The sequence below is a fragment of the Suricata suricatta genome, chromosome 3 (assembly GCF_006229205.1).
Source record: "Suricata suricatta isolate VVHF042 chromosome 3, meerkat_22Aug2017_6uvM2_HiC, whole genome shotgun sequence".
NCBI classification, from domain to species: Eukaryota; Metazoa; Chordata; class Mammalia; order Carnivora; family Herpestidae; genus Suricata; species Suricata suricatta.
Window position 1 is genome coordinate 49,268,974 of NC_043702.1, and position 23,692 is coordinate 49,292,665.

At 35.6% G+C, this 23,692-nt stretch overlaps 1 protein-coding gene across 2 annotated transcripts in view; it reads left to right on the forward strand.

Annotated features, from left to right (window-relative positions):
* The window catches only part of PDE1A (phosphodiesterase 1A), a 331,024-nt gene that overhangs the window by 197,718 nt on the left and 109,614 nt on the right, over positions 1-23,692 (forward strand). The gene's annotated exons all lie outside the window — the stretch shown is intronic.

The window sequence follows — 23,692 nt, forward strand, 5'->3', positions numbered from 1 at the left end:
GCTTGCCAGAGCATTGGTCACATGGCCTCATTTATCATCAAAAACTCTGAGATCCCAGGAGGAAATGAGTTTGGTGAGTACATGGTAGTGTCTCTGCCACATGTATGGACATGGAAAAGTGAGATATGCATCATAGAGTGTGGAGAAGTCTGTATGTATGTAGGAAACTGATAAATGTGAGAGAATGTGGGAGGAACAAGGAGAGGCCACTGAATACAAGATTAAGGAGTTTATGTTATCTTTGAGGTAACAACTGGCCAAAGATGTCTCTGCAAAATAGGATGGTACTTGCCAACCACTCAAAGCTGTGCTGAGGATGAAACACAATAATACACTGAAACTGTCTTATTTCAAGGTTTTTGAACCACTAATGGAGTATATCATGTATTTCTTATTAATTTGAAGTTTTTGCAGTTGTAAAGCAATTTGTTTTTCTGCTCAGTGAGTTTTCCTGGAAAGTTCAAAATTTTCCCACAACTTTTGAACTTTGCTAATTATTCCCTCTATACCCCTCAAAGGAATAGTAATTTCCTTTGCCTGTCTCATTCCTCTCTGAGAAGAAGATATTAGTAAGTTATTAATTATTAAAGGAACAGAAACCACAGGATTTCTTAGAACACTTCTTTGCAATCCTGCTGTGTTGTAGTTAGGGATATAGTGTCACCATTTGTGCTAATAAAAATAACAATAATGTGCACCAATAATGTTGAAATGTAGAATGATAAAGTATTATTTCAAAAAATGAAATTAAGTCCTGTTTTGTTTCTTTCTGTGGATTTCAATTTTGCCTTATCCATATTTTTCTTTTATCATTAGTATGTACATTGTGTCCTGCCTCAATTACTCTGATAACTCTGCTTCCTTCCTTAGGGCTGTCTGCTAACTGATCACTTCTAAAACCAATTTTCTTGGTTCCATTGGCATTCTCTTCCTCTTTCTTTTTTTAAATTATCTCCTCAATGCCTTTGAATCCAATTTTAACTATTTTATTAAGTTACAGAAAAATGTTTCCACCATTCTTGAGCTAGTCACATCCATCACACATACTTCTTTCACCTCTCTGTAATTTTATATGAGCAGCACTCTTAAAATTGGCCTTTTGATACTCTTCCCAACTGTATTTCTATGCATATTTTTATGTGAGTGCATATGTCTGCAAAATAAGTTTTTCTTCATAAATTCACTCTTCTCAGCTTTCAAACAACTGCTCATTTTTCCAATGAGATTTTAACTGAAATGATTGATTTGATATTCAAATTGAATAAACTTATCCTTTCTCAGCTTTGATATTTTCTGATCAGAATGCATCAAACAGGGATACAGTAAATCTTTATTATCGCTGAGAATAACTGATTTCATCACTGGACCGCTGGTCTTCTATCTTTTCCCTATCACTTTGGTTTTTGGTTTTTGGTTTTAGACCCCACATTTCATTACTAGAAATAGAAATGTTTTAATATTTGAATAGATGGAGGAGCAATAAATTATTGTTCATTGTGATTACCTGTAATTATGGAATTATATAATGGTATTATGTCCAGTATCATTCTCTGTACAACAAATTTCAATATAAATATAACATACTGATTTTTCTATACCTAATTTTACAGATGTGAAGTGAAAACATGGTTATATAAAATAAAGGGATAGTTCATCAGTCTTCTTATTTATTAGAATTACTAGCAAATTAATTCTCTTAAGTAAACATAAAAATAATCCAACTTTATATCTGAAAAATAAACATAAAGCTCTTATTGATTAATTTGCAAACCTTCTATTTTCTCCCTTGTGAACCTCTTCATTACTTATTTTTTTTAATTAATGCCTACTTTATAAACTTATAAAGAGATGTTTATCTGACTTATATGATCAATTTTAGAAATAAGAAGTGAGGCTCAAGGGAACACCAGTTCAATTTAAAAAGGAAAAACAAAAATGGTAAAATTTTCAGCATGTATGTATGTTTTGTAGATAAATTGTAGCACTAAGCTTAATTTTCAAAAACTCTGTAGAGTTTTATGGGATACACACTGTACTGGGATTCTTCTTGCCATCTGGTTGGCAAGTTATCTAATTCCACTAGCTTGTATATCTGCTTCTTAAATGGCAAAGAACTGTGTTTATGCTCCCCCCAAAGCAGGCCAGCTGATCTCCAGAAACACTGATAAAGAAATGGGGAAGTGATACATGGAAGAATGTGTTATTAAGTGAACTACCAGTGTGGGAAACTGGACCTTACTGGGGAACTCCAGGAAACAGTCTGGAAGACATGCCTCAGAGTGATGCCATGCAAGGGGTGAGGAAGATATGGTATTACCATAGTATCCACCACTGTTGTCAGGTACTGGTTGACATTGCTTCCAGTCAGATATGACACAGTGGGCATTAGCAACCAGAGAAAGTCTCAGATAAAGAAATGAAGGTGCTGAATATTGGAAGTGAGAGAGGTATGGACTAAGGTGGTGAAGCCGCTGACAGACAGCACTGAGAGCATCTGCTGTAAATGACTGACCTGACATCCAAATCTATACAAGGTAGAATGGAAACAGGACCATGAGCTTTCTGACTCCTCTTTGTGATCTTGTACTAAGCTGTTTCATATTTATTCTCCAAGAATGTTGTGTATTTTATACTTGAAGGTGGCCCATACAGAAATGACTTGCAATACAATTTAATGAGCATCTTTTCTTTGTTTTCAGTGCAAGGATAAAAGAAAACAAGCTCTCATCTTTTCTCCTTTGAGCTCAGAAAATGGAGTTACTGAGCAAGGACATGTTCGTTTATGAGTGGGCAAAGAGAGAGGAAAGAGGATAGTAGGGTTTTTTTTTCCCCACTGATGAAAAGATCAAAATAACAAATCAGGACAGTGGGAGCTTTATATAATAGGTAATAGTTTTTGTAACCCCAGGGACAGCCAACCCTGGTTATAGTTAACCAAGCCTGTAGCAGAATATAAATCTTAGCATACCCACTTGTTTGCAGGTTATAGTTTAGAGCCTCCACAAAGGCAATTTTGCCAAGTATTCCTTCCTTAAAGATAAATGTCCTCTTTACTACTTGGCCTCATTTCTCTTAGACAAGAGGTCCTGAGCCACACACTATTATTCTAGTAGTGGAAAGGACAGATAGATAGAGGAAGGTTTCAACAGGAACAGCCATGTGTACACTGACATACCAACATGCTTGCAAAACTAATGTTGCTTTCTTTCTTCAGTGTACCTTTATTGGTAAGCACACACATATGCACCTTGCCTTCACATCCATTTCCCTTTGTGTATTACAGTGGGGAGGAGAAAGTAGTAAGTCTAAGCAAAAGTCAATAAAAATCTACATGGTGGGATTGGACACAGCAGCCCAGAGAGCCTGTGTGTGTGTTCATTCCAGAGCAATCCCAGAGCTCAAGTGAAGGCAGTTTACTTTTAGTTAGTGGGTTTGGGCCTAATTCCATGGACTCTAATGCACCACATATACTTTTATTTCAGCTTACCATAGATATATTTTTAGGTTTTGTGTTCTGTTACTGAAGTTGAAACCTTGAAAGCAATATCCTGCTTGAAGTAGTCAACCAGTTGTGAACTTAGAATTTAAGACTCATCCGATCTTCTTAGTTAATGCACTAGTGAGGCAAATTTGTATGACTGTACTTGGTGAGTTTCTTGCTAATGCACAGCACATTGCATAAATGTGACCAGAAAATTACAATTTCTTTTCCTTATAAGGAATCATTAATTAGCAGCATCCAGGATTTTGCGTTTGTATAATGCTAGTTCATTAATGTTAAATCACACATTTTTCTTCTCTCTTTCCATATATATGTCATTAGAAATAGTTTTTATCTAATTTTAAAAGGAGACAAATTTGAAAAATGTAAGTTCCCTTTAAAAGTATTTTTGAGGAACCTTCTTACTGTTTTCCAGAGCGGCTGCACCAGTTTACATTCCCACCAACAGGGTAGGAGGTGCCCGTTTCTCCACACCCTCGCCAGCATCTATAGTCTCTGATTTGTTCATGTTAGCCACTCTGACCGGTGTGAGGTGGTATCTCAGTGTGGTTTTGATCTGTATTTCCCTGATGATGAGTCACACTGAGCATCATTTCATGTGCCTGTTGGCCATCTGGATGTCCTCTTTGGAGAAGTGCCTGTTCAGGCCTCTGCCCATTTCTTTACTGGATTATTCGTTTTTCGGGTATGGAGAGTTTCTTGTAGATTTTGGATACTAGCCCTTTATCTATTATGTCATTTGCCACTATCTTTCCCATCCTGTCAGTTGGCTATTAATTTTTTTTTATTGTTTCCTTTGCAGTGCAGAAGCTCTTTATCTTGATGAGGTCCCAATAGTTCATTTTTGTTCTTGATTCCCTTGCCTTTGGGGATGTGTCGAGGAGGAAATTGCTTTAATTGAGGTCAAGGAGGTTGTTTCCTTTCTCCTCGAGGGTTTTGATGGTTTTCTGTCTCATATTCAGGTCCTTTATCCATTTTGAGTTGATTTTTGTGAATGGTGTAAGAAGTGGTCTAATTTCATTCTTCTACATGTTGCTGTCCAGTTCTCCGAACACTACCTGTTGAAGAGGCTGTCTTTTTTCCACTGGATACTTTTCCTGTTTTGTCGAAGATTAATTGGCCATACACTTGTGAGTCTAGTTCTGGGCTCTCTATTCTATTCCATTGGTCCATGTGTCTGTTTTTGTGCCAATACCATACTCTCTTGATGATGACAGCATAGGAGCACATGTACCCCAATGTTCATAGTGGCACTTTTTACAATAGCCAAATCATGGAAAGAGCCTAAATGTCCATCACCTGCTGAATGGATCAAGAAGATGTGGTATATATATACAATGGAGTACTACATGGCAATGAGAAAGAATGAAATCTGGCCATTTGTAGCAAAGTGGATGGACCTCGAGGGTGTCATGCTGAGTGAAATAAGTCAGTCAGAGAAGGACAGATACCATATGTTTGCACTCATAGGTCAAACAGGAGAAACCTAACAGAGGACCATAGGGAGGGGAAGGGGGAAAGAGAGTTGGGGGAGAGGGACACAAATCATAAGACTATTGAATACTGAAAATGAACCACGGGCTGAAGGGGAAGGGAGAGGGGGAAAGCGTTGGTGGTCATGGAGGGGGGTCACTTGTGGGGAGAAGCACTGGGTGTTATATGGAAACCAATTTGACAATAAACCATTATTAAAAAATAAAAAAAATAAAATAAAAGTAGACATTTTGGTCTTCATTCTGTGTGACCATCAGAATAGTTTTGGAGAGCTTACTGAATACTTGCAAATTAAGCCATAGACATATATATTCAGTAGTTCCTGACAAGGCCTGGAAATCTGCATATTGAAAAAAATGTCCAGGTGATTCTGAAGACTTTCTAGATTTAAGACACAATGGTGAAGAAAACACTTTATTTGACATTAACGATTTTAGTTCCACTACCAACAGAAAGACTTTATGACCATGTGGTAATAGATATATGACTTCAAATATAAAGTGAAAATAAATTTGCCTATTATTTTGACTGGTCTCCTTTAGTTATAATAAACAGTTTTATAACAAAAAGTATGATGTACATTGATACTTGTATGTATGAATATTGTTATAACCATGGGAAGACATTTGGAATGAGAAGCATCAAGCTTTTAATTGGAAGAGACAGAGAGCTTTACCTCTTTATATTCTTTTAAATTATGTACTCAGTGTATATGTGATTTCTGCTTACTTTTTTTTTTTGCTTTTTTTGGCATGATAAAAAATTAAAAATAAAATGCCACTTTTTTATTATTATTCAGTAATACAGATTTGAGATAAGAATATACTCTATACTAGGATGAGAATATACTATGAATGTTGAGTGTTCTTACTGTTATGGAATATGTATTTTAAAAAGAAATCATTATAAAATTTTATGGCACAGATAACCAAAACAGAAATTAGAGCTAAAAATGTTAAAATTTTATTTTAGTTTAAAATTAATAAAAAATATGAAAACTTAGGAACAAAGTAAAAAGCTACTAAAATAATTATTTGTCAGTGTCATGGAAAACTGTTAGCTCTGTAGACACTAGGTTTTCAGATGTTCAGTAGTTGAAAATTTAGGCATAAAATACAGAATCAATACAAGTGATCAAGGAAAATGCTTTCCAAAATATCTGCAATCTTATTTGATAATTGAATTATTAGAGAAAGAGCTTCTGCCTGTTTAGAAGTTTATATGGATACCATTTTACAAAGCATATCATAACTTGAAAGTTTGTTTGTTTTTTTAAGAAAAAGAGAGGGAGAGGCAGAGGGATGGGGGAGAGAAAGAATCCCAAGTAGGTTCCATGTAAAGCACAGAGCCTTACATGGGGCACAAACTCATGAACTGTGAGATCATGACTTGAGCTGAAATCAAGAGTAGGATGTTTAACCAACTGAGCCACCCATGCACCCTGAGGATTTTTTTTAAAAAGAGAGAATATGCCGCCACTTTATTATACAAATATTTATTTCCAAATTACTGGTACTTTTTCATAGATCATTCTGTACTATTAGTTTTATTTTTAGAATCAAGAAATGTGTCCTTTTTGAAACCATAAATATCACAGTCAGTCTTCCTAAGCATCTACTTTGTGCAGCAGTGATTCAAAAGAATATTTGGGGAAGGGGAAACACAATGAATAAATTTACCATTCTAATTGAATACAAAAATGTGATTTAAAGAGATTTTAAGAAAAATATTCTGAATGTCAAAATTTCAATTCTGTGAATAATCATTTCCTTCAAAATTTAACAGTGTCTTTTCTACAGAACCCCCCCTTGCCGTGCACAAACACACACACACACACACACACACACACACACACACACACACTGTCTCTATTTAGGACTTTTTAATTTCTTCTGTGCCTGTACTGTTGCAACCAGTTTCCTGCTTCCCAGTCACCATTTTCTACCCATTCCAGAATACTTATGCTCTAAATTAGTGTTGGGTTACATTCCAAATTAAACAAATTCCATTATTCCCCAGTATTCCCAGATGAATTAGTATATTTTTGTGCAGAAAAGTTATGTTCACTTTCTGCAAAGATGAAAAGATATAATCCAAGTACTCAAAGAGCTTAAAATCCAGAGACACAGATTTGTGTAAACACATAATCATACTACATTGTGCTAAATATAAAAATAGAGATGTATACTACAAACAGTAATGTTACTGGAAGGAAGTGATTCATTCTGCTTCATTATTTCAAGAATCTCACAAAAGGGAAAACATTTGGTCTAATTCTTGAGGGTTGACTAGAAGTTTGTCAGAGTCTTCCAGGCATAGATATGCTGAGGAATTTCCTTTCTGAATTTCTGAAGGCAATAGGGATCCTGAAGAGTTTTACCTTGTTTACATGTGTGGTTTATTGAAATCACCTCAATAGTAGTATAAATGAAGGATTGCCTAGGTAGGACAGGAGAATGGGAGAATCTAGACATAGGCACAGTCATACGTAGACTGAACTGAAGATCTAAGCAAGAGAAGGTCAGGATCTGAACTAAAGTCAAGACTGTAGAAAAGAATAAAGATTAAAATTATGAGATCTGATGGAGAATCTGGAGAATTTAATGACTGAGTCTGATGGGTTAGTGTTAAGTGTGAAATCTGCGATTAGACTAATAACCACATTTCATGCTTGCAGGATTAGGTGAATGGTGGTGGTATTATCTAACCCACAGTTTGCAGAAGAGAGAGCAGATTTGGGGGAAGGTTGGTGAGCTTCAATTTGGGTTTTTGGAGATTGGAGTTTCTGGGGACATCTAAATAGAGAATGCAGCAGGGAAGTGCTGTATATTGATTGCAATCTTGGGGAAGGGCAGGAAATACAGGTTTATGCTGTCAGCAAACAAGTGGCAATAGAATTTGGGGGTATGTGGACTACAATGAGAAAAGAAGCAAAGATAGACAGTGGGCATTTGACATTTAAACAGGAGGATGAGAAAGAAAATAGTAAAAGGTTGTAAGAAGGGACCAGATGTGCAAAATAAGTCAATGAGTGTCATAGAAGTCATAGGAATACAGAATTTTGAGGAGAAGAACATGGTAAGGATCCTGAAGGCAGGCAGGGAGTCTGGATTCTTCATTCTTTATATACAAGGTAGAGACTCACCTGGAATAGTTTTTTCACTTTTTAAGATTAAGCTAAAGTTAAAATTAACTTTACCCTTCTTCTTCTCCTTATTTTATCCTGAGTTAGTGTTGCTAGACAACAGCATTAAGCTTTGGGGAAATGACTAAACATCCAGCTGAACACTTTTTAAAAAGTTGTTTGGCTTTAAATTAAACTAATCTTTCCCCTAAGAGTTTTGGAGATTATTAAACATTTTCTTTTGTTTTGAATGTTGAATACACTGAATACTCAATTTATTTAAAAAAAAGGTTACCCACATATTGTACACAAGTATATTTGTACATATATATTCTGTATGTTTTTTTCCTCAAATTTTGGTATAATAGAATCAAAAGATGAGAATTTTGGAATGGAGTACATTTGCTTTTAGCAGATACAGGCAATAATAAATTTCAGATCTGGAAATCAAGTAAAAAAAGAAGGTTGAATTTTTACAATTAAAAAATTAACTGTAGAAAATGCCCTTATGGTTAAATGTTAAAATGTCTCCTCTTCAAATATGCTTTCTCTTGAAACCAGTAGAGAAAACTAAACCGAGAATAGTTTGTGATTAGAGAAGAGACATAAATACTAAAATACAGGGAGTGATGTCTATCCCTAGTTTAAATATTTATTCACATGTTTATTTAGTTTATTCTGGCTGTTACATTATCACTGCTTCTTTGCCTCTGTGTCCTTCTATATGAGGCTAACTCTATGTCTGAAGTGATTTGAAGGGTTCTGAAAAATAAAATAACTGCCCCAAAATATCGTTCCTTTTGTTTGCTGGATTTCCCCAAATCCCAGTGTTTGGAGACCTCAGAAGGCATGTTTTGAAATAAATTTTTTTTTTTGCTAAGAAAGAGAAAGAAGTATTTCAGGCCTTGATCTCCATTAATATATACATTAGGATTTGTTTTTCTACGTTTATAATATCTAAGCAAATAGAAGAGCATTAAGAATAAGAATAATAGCAGGTAAACATGGGTGTTCTGAAGTGTCAAAGAAGAGTAATAAAGTAGCAAAATCAGAGAGAAAGCAAGCACAGTAGTCTTTGGAAATTACCTAGGGAAATAATGCCTTTGGGAAATGCCTATATCCAAGGAATCCTAAGAAGTTATGGATAAGCAGAAGTAGTGAGATGATGAAATGTGAAATGACAGAAAGACCACAAATCTAGGAGCAGAAAGAAGCGCCATCTTCACAGCTCCTAATGGCAAATTTCTCTGAACTGATTTGATTCATTGACAAAAGAAAGATCTTAAGCAATATTACTATTTTTTAAATCCTTCAAAATTTGGAAACTTGGTGATTTTGAAGGTTCTGATGTAGCATCAGGCTCTAATATTCTACTCTACCTAAGCAAAAATGGTGTTGGGGAGAGAGATGGAGTAACAGAATCAGAAAGGGAAGCAACCATAGTGGCTGAAGTATAAAAATGCTAGAGGCAAAATTTAACAACTTCATATAGATAGCAATTCTGGTATGGATACTGCATCAGTGCTCTCTTAGACTTCAAGTTTCTTGCAAGCCATGAGTATTTACCCTCTCTCGGTAGTTTTATGCAAAAACTAACACTATGTATACATTGTTGACTTGCTGGTCAGGAAGGTTTGTTCTGGGTAGATTTGTCATAATCTGCTGTGCTGTCTAAGCAGGATGTACATAATGATAGTCATAGAGCAAACATGAAAGGATACCTTAGTAAAATATTAGTATTCAAAATTAAATGGGGTGCCTAGGTGGCTCAGTCGGCTAAGTGTCCGGCTTCAGCTCAGGTCATGATCTCATGGTTTGTGAGTTCGAGCCCCATGTCAGGTTCTGTGCTGACAGTTAGCTCAGAGCCTGGAACCTGCTTCAGATTCTGTACCTCTTTCTCTCTCTGACCCTCCCCTGCTCACGTTGTCTCTCTGTCTCTCAAAAATAAATAAAAAACATTTAAAAAAATTTTTTTAATTAAGATAACATGACTGTTAGCACACAAAACACATTGGCTACAGTTTTTCAGTAGCCCAGGAAGTGGCCATTAACATTATGATTTATAAATATTTTTGTGCTATGTATAGTGGTTATCCTTGATAGCTTTCTGATTTCAGGAAAGTAACAACCTCTTTAGATCTCAGTTTCTTAAACTTGTTCTTATAAAGTATGCATGTACAGTGACTGGTACATCAAAAGTTCTTAGCAACTATTAATTGCTATGATTTTATTACTACAAACAGAGGAAACAAAATTAAAAAGTCTCTATTCTACTTTTAGTTAACCAAACTAAATTACATAATTAAAATATTTTAAAATATTAAAAATGTTTCATAATGTTTAAGTATAAGAATTTGCCTTTCTTTGTACTACTGTGCTTTGTGACTTTTAAATGCCACATTTAAGTTTGTTCTACCTTTGTGCTAAGATTTAAACAGAAAGAATAACATAATTCATTAAAGTGGAAAAGGTATTTTGTTCCAGAGTTAAAGTTTAGTGTTTTGGAGCACCTGGGTGACTCAATCAGTTGAATTCTGACTTGTGATTTCAGCTCAGGTCATGATCCCAGGGTCATGGGATTCAGCCCTGCATCAGGCTCCATGCTGAGCATGGGGCCTGCTTAAGTTTCTCTCTCTCTCAAATTAAAAAAATAAATTTAAAGTTTAGTAGTTTCACTGCATGTAAAAATAAAATGTATTTGGGGGGAAAAGTCTCGATTAAGTGGAGAAAAACATACGTTTTCTAGCCCTAGACATTCCTTTCAGATTTTTAGGCCCATTGGAAAGAGCAAAGGATGGAAGCTGGTCAGCTAAGCAGTTCTTTAGGTATAATTTGACCAATTGGTTTTTTAGTAAAATTGGTTTCCTGCCACCTGTGCTTTTTTTGATGTTAATGTAAGACACAAGCTTGTTTTATTGTTTTTTGTTTTGTTTTGTTTTGTTTTGAGCTTAGTAGAACTGATTGGAGACCTAGCTCAGTGCGTAGAAAGTTTAACACTTCACTAATGAGTCAGATTTACTGAACACTGTGTGTCCAATAGCACTAGCATTCTAGGTTGCAGGTGTCAGTGGTTAATAAGACATCTAAGGATCTCTGCTAACTTACATTACTGTTGGAAGAATAGGGAGAAAGATGAATAGTTAGATAGATAGACATAATAAGTAGATACGTGAGAGAAAGAAACATGTCAGGGGTGCCTGGGTGGCTCAGTCAGTTAAGCCTCAGACTTCAGCTCAGGTCATGGTCTCATAGCTTGTGAGTTCGAGCCCCATATTGGGCTCTGTGTTGACAGCTCAGAGCCTGGAGCCTGCTTCAGATTCTGTGTCTCCCTCTCTCTCTGTCCCTCCTCAACTCATGCTCTGTCTCTCTCTCTCTTTCTCAAAAATAAATAATAAAACATTTAAAAAATTAAAAAAAGAAACATATCAAATTGTTGAGTTTTGTGAAGAACATTAAAATAGAATTGATGTGCTAGAAAGTGACTGGTGACTATTTTAGATTGGTTGTCAGGGAGGGCTTCTCTGAAAAGATGTCATTTAAGCTGAAGTCTTAGTGGGAGGAATGTACCAACCATGTGAAGATTACAGAAGAGTGTTCTCAGAAAAGAGAAGAGCTGGTACAAAGACTCTAGGAAGAAATTAGTTTGAATGGTGCAGGAACAGAAAGAAAATTAATTTGAGTAGACCGTAGTACATGATGATGAGATTGGCATGAGACAAGTTCAGAAAGGTAAAGCAAGGGCAAGATTACAAAGAACTCGTAAGTCAAGGTAGGAGTTTGGGTTTTAGTTAAAGTACTAGTAAGGCATTGAAGACATTAGAGAATTTAAACATACGAGTGAGATGATCCAACTGTGTCTAACAAAAATACCTTTTGGATCCTTGGAATTGGATTGTAGGAGAACCAGTGCTGGAAACATGGAGGACAGTAAGGGACTAGAGCAATATATGGTTATCTGCTCATTATACTCATTACCTCTTGCTTCTTGGCATACAGTTGGATTGATTTTCCCAGCCTTCCTTAAAGTGAGATGTGAGCATATCACTGATTTCTTCTCAATGTAAGATGAGTGGAAGTTAAGAGCCACTTTCATATCTCAACCAAAAAGCCTTCTATATGCAGCAATGACTGAGTCCAGTGATCGTGGAAGCCATATATTAAAAAGGAAGGAAGGAATTTAGATCTTAAATTATTTACTAATCAGGAATTCACAACTTGGCTTTTTTATTAGCGGGATATAAACTTTGATTGTGTTAAGCTACTGTGTTTAGAGTTTTATCTCTTATGGTGTTAGTGGTACCTTAACTAAAATAGATGACTGGCACAGTAAAATAAGTGAATTAAGGTGGTAGTAGTAAAGAGAAAAGGTTATGGCTAGATGACACACAGGAGATAAAATGGAGGGCTTTGGTTGCAGATTGGACAAAAAGGATAAGGAAGAAGTCAGATAAGACCCCTAGGTTGCTCCTTGATGAGCTATGCGAACATACTGTCATTTTGAATGTTAGTTAGGTACCATAAAAAGAGGCAATACAATGAGCTCATTATTGCACCAGTTAAGTTTAGGTCTTTACATGACCTTTCAGAACAGCTTTCTAGTAGCATATTTGAAATAAGGAGAACATTCTTTGGTAGAATATAATAATAGCAAGCATTAATTGGGTTCATATGTGTCAGTCATTTTGCTAGGAACTTCACTTGCATTATTTAACATGCTTAATTTTCTCAAGAACCCAAGCAAAGCAGACACTGTTGTTATTTTTCCAACTTTATACATGAGAACACTAAGATTTATGTATGGTAACTTATTTGTCCCTTATCAAAGTCCCATTAGTAGTGGAGCTAAACTTGTTACTTCCCAGTGGTTTATAACATTTGATTTTAAATATATGATTTCATGTTCATGGCTCTGCAAGTGTGCTGTTTTTCTGCTGAACCCATCTTGTATCACCTCAGGATGACCACAGGTTATAGATTAAATGCAGGTCTTCTCCCTATTTCCTCATTGTCTTAGCAAGCTACTTCTTGGGGTATGTTCTTTTCCTGCTGGATCACAGGAACCCAAGAGACCGAACCAAAATGTGCAAATACATTCAAGATTGCTGCTTGTTTCAAGACACTACTGGCCAAAGCAACTCACATGATCAAGGTCAGCATCAACATAAGAAATGTTTAGAAGGGGAAAGTTGTATTCTACTCACTCTATTGTACTACAAGGACACTTAGAATGAGGGAAAATTGAGAAAAGAAAAAAAAAACTTTAGCACACCAAACAAAGATAAGATGAGGCCACAGAAAACAAGAAAGAAGAACATTCCAGAGTGTTCAGAAGTGAAACATCCTACAGAGAGTTTGAGAAGCATAAGGGCCAACGAGTATTCTTAGATGTAGCCATGAAGAAGTTATGATGGCATAAATGAATATGGGTGAAGTGCCATAGTAGAGGTGGAAGACAGACTTTGAGGAATGAACCAGAGGTAAGAATATGACTATTTTGGGAGAAAGTTTGGTAGTTAAGAGAAAGCAAAAGAATACAAGAATGGTAGCTAGAAAGGAGTGAGAATAGCATGGTAATTAATATCATAGTTAAGACTGCACTGCTACCTGAGAAACTGCTTAGTAGTTGTGTGACCTTGGGGAAGCTACTTAACCTCCTGGTATCTCAGATTCCTCATTATAAAATGTAAATTACTTATTAGGATTGATTTAAGATTAAATGAATTAATATATGTAAAACACTTAAAACAATTTCTGACAATGTAAATGCTTAATAAGTGTTAGCAATTATTTCATTTTCCAGGATGGGAAAATATTCAACATGTTTATATATTGATAAGAGGGTTCTATAAAGGAATGATTAAAAAGCTAGGAAGAGCAGATTTTATGTCTTTATTAAAAAAAATCACCACTAATCTATATTTTCAGTTAAGTAGATGAGAAATCCAATTTTTTTCTTTTCTTCTGAATAATTTTAGCCAACGTGTCCCCTTAAAACAATATCAGTTTGTTCTATATCTAATAATTTATAATTTTATAATAAAATTCCATTTATATCCATATTGCTTCAAAATGTTTTATAGATATTATAACAAAGATAGTAAAAATGGCAAATTATGTAATGATTTTTAAAATTTGTGACTTTTCCTTTTGATTTTATGTGCTAAGTTTGTATTATAATTCTCAGTCATCTAACTAAACTCCCAATCAGTAAAATCCTCTAATGCAGCTATTTACTTATAAGTATAAATGTCATATAGATATTATTTTGGATATAAGATTCTCTCTAGCTAAGAATCATCCAAATAAATCTACCAATAACTGTTCTCACCATGACCATTTCCTAAAATCCTTTATGTAGTCTAAGACCCAGAATCCTCAAACTAGAATTGAAAATCATAGACAATCAGAGCTCCCATGGGACCTCAACCCCGGTTGCCAGCAGCACATCTCTGGCATCTCCTAACTTTACAGTCTTTTAAACTCCCAAGCTCATATGCTTTCCTACAATAGGACAGGTTAGGGCTCTCAGGTCAATAGCTCCATGAAAGCTGCAACCTAATTCAGCTGTACCACAGAGAAAAAGAGAGCAAGTACTTGATCATAGGAATTTTTTGTTATTACAGAACCACCTCCTTGAGCTTCTCATGGCTCAGTAGTCCTAAGTGACAGTAGGTCTGAGGTGTCACAGGCATTTTGCATTATCCTTAGAACAAGATGTTAAGATGGAGCTTAATAATGTGCAATCTTTAAAGGACCATGATGCTTTCACAAGCGTGGGTGTGTTGCCATGGAATTCTAGCTAACCACTAATTTCTCCGTTGTCTGACTTTCACTTTATAATCTTTAGATTTTTGTCAGAAAAAAAAACCCCAATAATAGTGATGCTCCATTGTGTGTTTTGTTTTGGGGTCAAGACTAGAGTTCCTAAAAATGATTTATTTTCTTCTGGGTGGAAGCATCTTTTGTTTCCTTCCAGAAAAACTTCAGTCTGTGTCTTTCCTTGTTAAACTAATGATCACTCGTGATTTTTTCTGTGTTAACAGTTGAAAAGATTTTTTTTAAGTTCAAAAATAAGTTGTATCAAAAGCCCAAACTGGGCCATATATTGTTTTATCATTTTCTCAAGTCTAAGCATTTATACTGTATATAATTTAATGAAGACTGTCACTGAATTATAAAGTGTGTGTGTGTGTGTGTATGTGTGTAAAACTTCATACTAAAACCATGTCCTCATATTAATAAGGTAGACTCCTCAAAGGATAGCAGTTTAGGCAATATGTTTTATTCTCTTGGAAATATTTGCTGATTAGTCAACTAGTCAATTCCACTAATTCTAGTGGAATCGCTGATATCTTGCCACACAGATGACCATTTACTACTAAGGATAGGACTTACTTGGCTATACATATGTGGACACAGGACAAATGTCTGATATTTTTTACTTTTCTATCAGGTTTTCTAATCCTTTGGAATGATTACATCTAAAGTTCGCAGTTTAAACTTCGAGGATTTAAGAAGAAAATATTTCCTCCCTATTACTTATTGACATTGATCAATAGCTAAGGTATTTACTAATATATGATTTAGTTATGCCTCTTCCACTGTATAGATAGGAACAGATTAGTTAAAATTCTAAGCTTCAATGTTCTCATTTTTAAATTGACAATATTTCATTAGGGTTTTGTATGGATTACATAAGATTTATGACCTTCAGATAGATCTTAAATAGTTTATTGAATGAATGGAACTTCCAATGAAAATTTAGGACTAAGAGATTTATTATGCCAAAAGACATGCATGTAGACTATATATTTATAGATTGAATCAATCATTTGTAAAGTACAAAAAAATCCAATTACATTCTTAATATATGTGGGAAAATAATGCTGCTTTTTGGAATTATGTGTTCACAAATATACATATATACACACTTAACATACACACACAGCTAACACAAACTTCAGTATTAGGATATGAGATATGATATGAATGTATGAGAACATCAGTGTTAGGATTCTTGGGTGTGTTATATGCAGTGAATTGAGAGTTGAAATTTGATGACAATGAATCCTTTTGTAATTTTGAGTTAAGTAATTTTGAGTTTTGTGTTCTTGCCTATATTGAGCAAGTGGAATATAATGGTAGTAAGGATACCTATGAACTTAATTAGTTCAAAACAGTGAATTTCATCTACATAGAAAGTTTTTCTTAGGAAAGAAGAGAGATAGCTAACGTAAGGGCATATTATCTACTTTAATATACTAAAAGGATATTTTCTATCTTAATTTGCTGAAAGGATAGATCTTTTTTAAAAGTTTATTTATTTTGAGAGAGAGAAAGATAGCATGAATGCAGATGGGCAAGAGGAGGAGGGAGGGACGGAGAGAGAGAGAGAGAGAGAGAGAGAATCCCAAGCAAGCTATGCGCTGTCAGCACAGAGCCTGATATGGGGTTCAGTCTCATGAACCATGAGATCATGACCTGAGCCTAAATCAAAAGTCAGACCCTTAACCAAAGGTACTACTTAGGCACCCCCACTGAAAGGATAGATCTTAAAATACCCTACCACTACCACACATACATGGATGGTAAAGGTGATGGATAAATTATTTAGCTCAATTATGGTGATCTTTTCACAGTGCATATAGATATCAAAATGTTAAACTGTACATATTAAATGACACAATTTTTATACATCAAAGATATCAGAGTTGTTTTTAATAAAGGATGCAGTGACTTCTCCTGCCAATAACCAGCTCCTTCAGGAGCAAAGGAACAGCCAAGACCTAGTTGAAAAGGAGGAAGGCTCAGACAGTAAGCAGAAAATGATCAGAAGAAAGATTCAGGAGCAAGGAGATGAGGACATGTGATAGGAGAGATGGAAGAGAGATTAAGATATGGCTAAAAGTCCTCAGTATGAGTGATGGAAGTGAGTGAGTTGAGTCACCAGAGTTAACTGGATGGGCCTACTACTTTCATTTTAATATTAAACTAAGTGGTACTAACATCCTGTCTGCATTGAATGTGACACTTTCAGGTGACAGAGAGTCACAGGTACCAGGGGAATAATTTAAGTGGTCAATATACAAAATTATATTAATAATGTATTGGTTTCTTTTCTTCTTCTGCATTTTAGTCTGAGGTTTATTTCTCTAAATTCTACTAACTACATTTAATGTTTAACTCACAAGCATTTAGCTATAGTAGAATAAGCTGAATTGACCATTTGCTTGTTTACTGCATGAAAAGAAACAACAAAAACACTTTACCTCTTCCTGAATCAGATCTAGTCCACAACAGTCTAAGAGAGCCACTGAGAGAGGTAGTTAAAAAAATAACATTCTCACAATCTCATCTCTTGGATATACTGACATTTGTCACACTCCACTGGCTTCTTTGGGTGTCTGTGAAAGCCCAAGGTGAATATAATGTGCATCAAGGATGCATAGTCATTTTCCCTTTCTTAGGCGCAGTAGCATCTACTCAGCAGTTGGCTCTTTCATGGGACATTTAATTACTAAAATTCCAATTTTGCCTTCTAGTCCATGTGGTTAGCACTCAGATGGGTTTCTTGACATTACTTAACTACTTTATTGGTATCATTTTAAAATTGCCTGCCCATTTGTTCCATAGGCTTGTTTTAAGTAGTTTCTTTGAGAAGCAAATTTTAGGAGAAAACCAGCCTTATGCAGGTGAGAGTGTCACACATTCAGATACAAGTGCTAAAGTAACTGATGAAGACAGAAAATTAATGGTAAAATTAGTAAATAAAAATGACTCATGAATTTTGGAGTACACAGATTCCTTTACAGTATGTCTCCGTGAGCCTTTACAGTTTTAGAGGGAGTAATGAAGTGGAAAAACTATAGAAATGCATACAAATCAAGAGACTAAGTTTCTAGTTTCTAGATCAAACTCAATTCTCTCTACTATCCCTGCTACTTTCAGCTTTAAGTTCTTTATTCCTTGTTTCCCCAACCTTTTTTTTTCTTTTGCCCAGGGAAAAGATTATCTTTTATTTGTGAAAAATATTCTATGATTTTTTCTTTTCTTTTTTTAAAAAATTTTTTTAATGTTTTATTTATTTTTGATACAGACAGAGACAGAGCATGAGAGGGGGAGGGGCAGAGAGAGAAGGAGACACAGAACTGGAAGCAGGCTCTAGGCTCTGAGCTGGCTGTCAGCACAGAGCCTGATGCGGGGCTCAAACCCACGAACCTGAGATCTGACCTGAGCCAAAGTCGGAGGCTTAACTGACTGAACCACCCAGGCTCCCCTATGATTTTTTTTCAATACCAAATAGACAATGCTCATTTGGGCTAGCTCTGTAAATTTTCTGCTTCATTATTATTATTTTGTTAAGTTATTTAAGTACCTCATCACAAAGGATTTTTCATCTTAGCTATACTTTACTAAAATCCTTTTTGCCTAGCTAGGCAGCAAGAAAAGAAAATCCTTACTTTTGAAGAAGGATGGTGGATTGTCACATATATCTCTTTCCCTTCCAACTGGAGATCATCCCTTAAATGATAGTAGAAAAGTAAAAATTTATAAACCCCCAAAGAGAAATAAAGAGAAGGCATTAGAGAATAGATTGTCTTTTTTTAATGTTTATTTATTTTTGAGAGGGGGGAGGGGTAGAGAGAGAGGGAGACATAAAATGTGAAGCAGGCTCCAGGCTCTGAGCTGTCAGCACAGAGCCCAAGGCAGGGCTTGGACTCACGAACTGTGAGATCATGACCTGAGCCAAAGTCAGATGCTTAACTGACTGAGCCACCCAGGCACCCCAGACAATACATTATCTTAATGAAATTTTGAAATATGTAGATAGGAGGCATAGTAGTAACTGTCAGAACAGAACAGAGTGACCAAGCACATGTCTCTCCTTGGCAGAAGAAGTAAAGGCAAGTTTTCAAATTTTCAAAGAAAATGCTTCTCAATCTAGAAGATGCTGTCAAACTATCAATCAAACAGAAAGAAAGAACAAAGGCTTTTAGCATTCAGAGATTCAAAGATTTATGTCATTTGTGCACTTTCTTAGAAACTACAGGAGAATGCTCTATTTCCAGTAAAACAGGGAAGAATTCAGAAAAGAAGTCATAGAATCCAGAAACAGAGGATTCATACCATAAGGAAATATGGCCAAGGCATGTCACAGGATGATAGCTATGTTTCAGATCTAGAGAGTAATTCATCCACGTTTGAGACAGATATAAAGAGCCATAAGACAGAAGACTCCAGAATAGAAGAGGGAAATTTGTTGATTTATATTTGTCAGATGTAAATGAGGTTTAGGGGGAAAATTTAGAATAGACAGAAAGAAAATAATGGTAGTAAAAAATGAGGTACTTAATAATTTCAAGAAATTTTTAAAACTCCAGGAATGGAAATGTAATCTTTATATACTTTTTGGTCATGTAATGAGCATTGTGTACATATCATAAAAATTTAACTATTGATTACTGATTAAGAGTAATATAGAACAGTGTTGGGAATTTAGGGTAAATAAAATGGTCAGTCAGACATATAAAAGACCTAAATCCTCATCTATCATAACAGGAAGCCAATAGACAATATCTAGTATTGATAAGTCAAGAAATAAAAGAGTAAGTATACCATCTAAAAATACGGAGAAAAGTCCCAGAAGAAACAGCCAAAATATTTTAAAGTAGATGTCTCTGGTAAATAGAACACAGAGTAAGACTGAGTGGGTGAAAAAAATGCTAATTTTTTAAGAAAGAGACAACACGCTAGAGCAGGAGAGAGGGGCCAAAGGAGAGAAAGAGAAAATCTTAAGCAGCCTCTATGCTTTGCACAAGGGTGGGGGCAAGGAGGCTGAGTTGAGGCTCAGTCTCACCTGAGCCAAAATCAAGAGTCAGAAACTCAACCCACTGAGCCACCCAGGTGCCCCAAACTACTACTTTTTATGAAAGGATTTATAGGTGATAGATGATAGATAGATAAATAGATGATAGATATATGTGCATGATTTACTCAAATAAAAATGTTTTAAAAGTAAAGGCCAAAGAATAAGCAAGAGAAAAAATAAATATCTTCATATTTTAGATCTTACAAAAACCTTCTTCTTAAAATAGGTAGATGCTGTAAATTTGAAGACTGAAAGAGTACAGGGTAGGAAACTAGGATTGATATTCTTACAAATGCATTCACTATGGAAAGAAGAGGAAAGCAAGTTTTTTAAAAAAGTCAGGTCCAGGGGCAGCTGGGTGGCTCGGCTGAGTGGCCGGCTTTGGCTCAGGTCATGATCTTGTGGTTTGTGGGTTCGAGCTTCGCGTTGGCTCTGTGCTGAAAGCTAGCTCAGAGCCTGGGGCTGGTCTTCGGATTCTGTGTCTCCCTCTCTCTCTGACCATCCCCTGCTCATGCTCTCTCTCTCTTTCTCTCTCTCTCTCTCTCTCCAAAAATTAATAAAACATTTAAAAAAATTTTTAAAGGCCCATAAATGTATAGTGTACAAGGAAGGTTTCTGTACCCAGTAACCAAAACTTCTCAGTTTTGATTGGTCATTGGCTCCCCAGGGAACCAACCCTAAAGAAGACTGAGAGCAAATGGGTCTTTGATCTTTGATATCTAGCAATTGCTTTCTGACTCTGCGAACATGAAAAGTAAATGAAATTTCTGTACTCTGAGATTATCCCAGCAGCTGAAAAACAGGAATAGCTCTTAAGCCCTAAGGAGCATGGACCTTAAATAAATAAGAAAGCAAAACGAGAATGACCTTGCTACCTTATTATATATGTCAGAAAGCCCTCTGGTTCTATGGTGGTGGCATGCTTTGTGAGTTCCTTAATGATTTAGGTTGTACTTGCTAAGAAATACAGGATGGTATTTCTTTCCTCCTGCTACAGACTATTTTGGAAAATCTGCTCATTTGCTGCCTATTTATAGTGAATATTTATTGCCCTTATAATAATATCTATAATAATTATAAATTATATAATAAAAACCAAACTAAAAAATGACAATCTACTTTCTAAGAAATCTGCCTAAATACCCTATTTTTATTATACTCTAATCATTGTTTAATAGAAGATAATTTATGGAGAGTCTCTAAGAAATTATAAAACCTCTGTTATTTGCCAATATAAGGGGTTTGCATTGGAAAAAGAAAAAAGAAATGAAGTTGAAATTCAAAAGTTCAAAAGAAAAAAGAAATGAAGTTGGAATTTCAACTTTAAGCTTTTATTTTAATTCTCAAGTTCTTACCACTCAAACTGGCCTACTTTTAAAAATTAAAAAAAAATATTTCAAACCTTGGATTTTCAATCCTCTGGATAACCCTTCTTCTGTTTTGCCCCAACAGGACAGAGAAGACATTCCACCCACCTTTCTGCCTTATTTCAGAGAAAATATTGACACTTTCTGGTTACCATGTCTTATATTTCAGGGCCTGTTTGTCCTGGGGTCTGTTCCTTGCTTGTTTCTGCTCTGCTCTGTATCATCACAGCTGGGTTTCCTAAGTTCTTTTGTAAACTGAAAACTGGCTAGGTTTAGCCAGTGGCTGATACCATCAGGAGATTGCAGGAAAGGTCAGGAGGAAGAGAAAAGCCAGGGTATTTCCTTCTCCCTCTCTGCTTCTAGGAAGCCTTCCTTGTATCAGTTGGTTTTTTTCTGTGATTCCAAATGCCTGTGCAGTAGACCTGAACTTTCTTTCCATAGTTTTGTAATGCATATTTCACTAAAAGTCTATTTTAATTATTATTTTCCTTCTCTGCTAGTGTATTTTTGAAGCCTGTTTTTACGTGGTACTGTATTAAGAGTGAATGTCATAGGCCTACTTTTAAACATGGCTTTCTTAATGTTGGTGGAACTGGCGTTGAGGTTGCTTTGCTCAGCCAATGTATACTCGACTTAGCTGGTTTTCAGTCTCACCCCTTCAGGGGCACTCCAGTTTCATAGTGCTCTTTGTAGCACAGCCTCTTCATTTTCTCTAAACCACATTCTAATTTAACTTTTGTAGCACAATATACCTTTCTCTTATTTTTCAAAAAATATGTAATATGTAGTAAACTGTATTACACATATGCAATACTATAATATACAAAACTGTAATATGTATATGTAATAAAATATTTAATTCACCAATTATAGTTCACTCTGCTCTCATACTTTATGCTACTTCCCATGTCTCTCTTTCTCTTTTTTCATTATGTCTGTGTGTATGTATTTCCTTTTGTGTGTCTACCTCAAATCTGAAACATAGGGGCCTATTTTTCTGTTAGTTTAGTTCATGAGCATGGAACATGTGACAAACAGGTGTGTATGTGATAACCACTTGTAATTTTCTTTCCCTTGGCTTCACTATGTATCTGAAAGCCTAGAACAACTGGAGTTCAACATTAATCATCAACTTAATGTTTAGAATACGTTATACCCTTTCCGTCTTTCTTTGTTTTTAATTCAAGATGAACTTTGACATCTTGTTGTTTTTCAGTCATTTAAACTTTTCATGGTCAGTGATTCTGAAACTATCAAGTAAAGGATCTGACTTCTAAGTTCAGTCATTTGTGTTGTGAGCAGTATATTGAATATCTACTTTAATAGGGGATTATATCATTAATATTATTTTCATTATTATCAAAAAACAGCAATTGAGGTGCCTGGTTGGCTCAGTTAGTTAATTGTCCAACTCTTACTTTTGGTTCAGGTCGTGGTCTCATAGTTTGTCATGAGATTGAGCTCCACCTCAAGTTCCATGCTGAATGTTGAGCCTGCTTGGGATTCTCTCTCTCTGCTCTCTTTGCTCTTCCCCTGCTCATATTTGTGCTCTCTCTTTCTCTGTCACTGAAAATAAATATTTAAAAAACCCAACAGGGGCACCTGGGTGACTCAGTCGGTTGGGTGTCCAGCTTCAGCTCAGGTCATGATCTCACAGTTCATGAGTTCAAGCCCCACATCGGGCTCTGTGCTGCTCAGAGCCTGGAGCCCGCTTCAGATTCTGTATCTCCCTCTCTCTGACCCTCCCCTGCTTGTGCTGTCCCTCTCTGTCTCTCAAAAATAAATTAAAAAAAAAACAAAAAACACAGCAGTCAATTTCCCAGAAGTGGATAACTTCAATGATTTAGTTCTTGCTAGTTCTTCCTTCTTTAGCATATTTCCAAATAATATGCTTTTACTGTTTCTTGAATTATCAATTTCAGACTTTATCAATTGACATTAATAAAAATAACAAGAAATAGCTCTCACATTCACTTCACCAACTTTCTTACCCTCATCTTTTCAAAAGAGTCATATTGTGCCTTATTTAGTTTTTAAGTCACTTGTGTTTATAAGCAGTGATTTCTAAATATTATTCACTAGTCAATCAAAGGACTTTCCTATCTCATATAACTCTTTTCTGTTGAGGGCCGCCACATTTTCTGTCTGCCTCAGGCAAGGATTATCACTCCGTTGAGTGAGCCAGTAAACAAGATTTGCATCTGGAGGCTGGAGATTGCCATTTCCTGGTCAAAATAACTTTGGCGACTGTCTTGCTGAGCTAGACGTGAGTGGCCAAGGCACACAAAAGATCAAAACCGTATTCAGTGTTAGTTCTCCATCCCCCAAGATTGCTG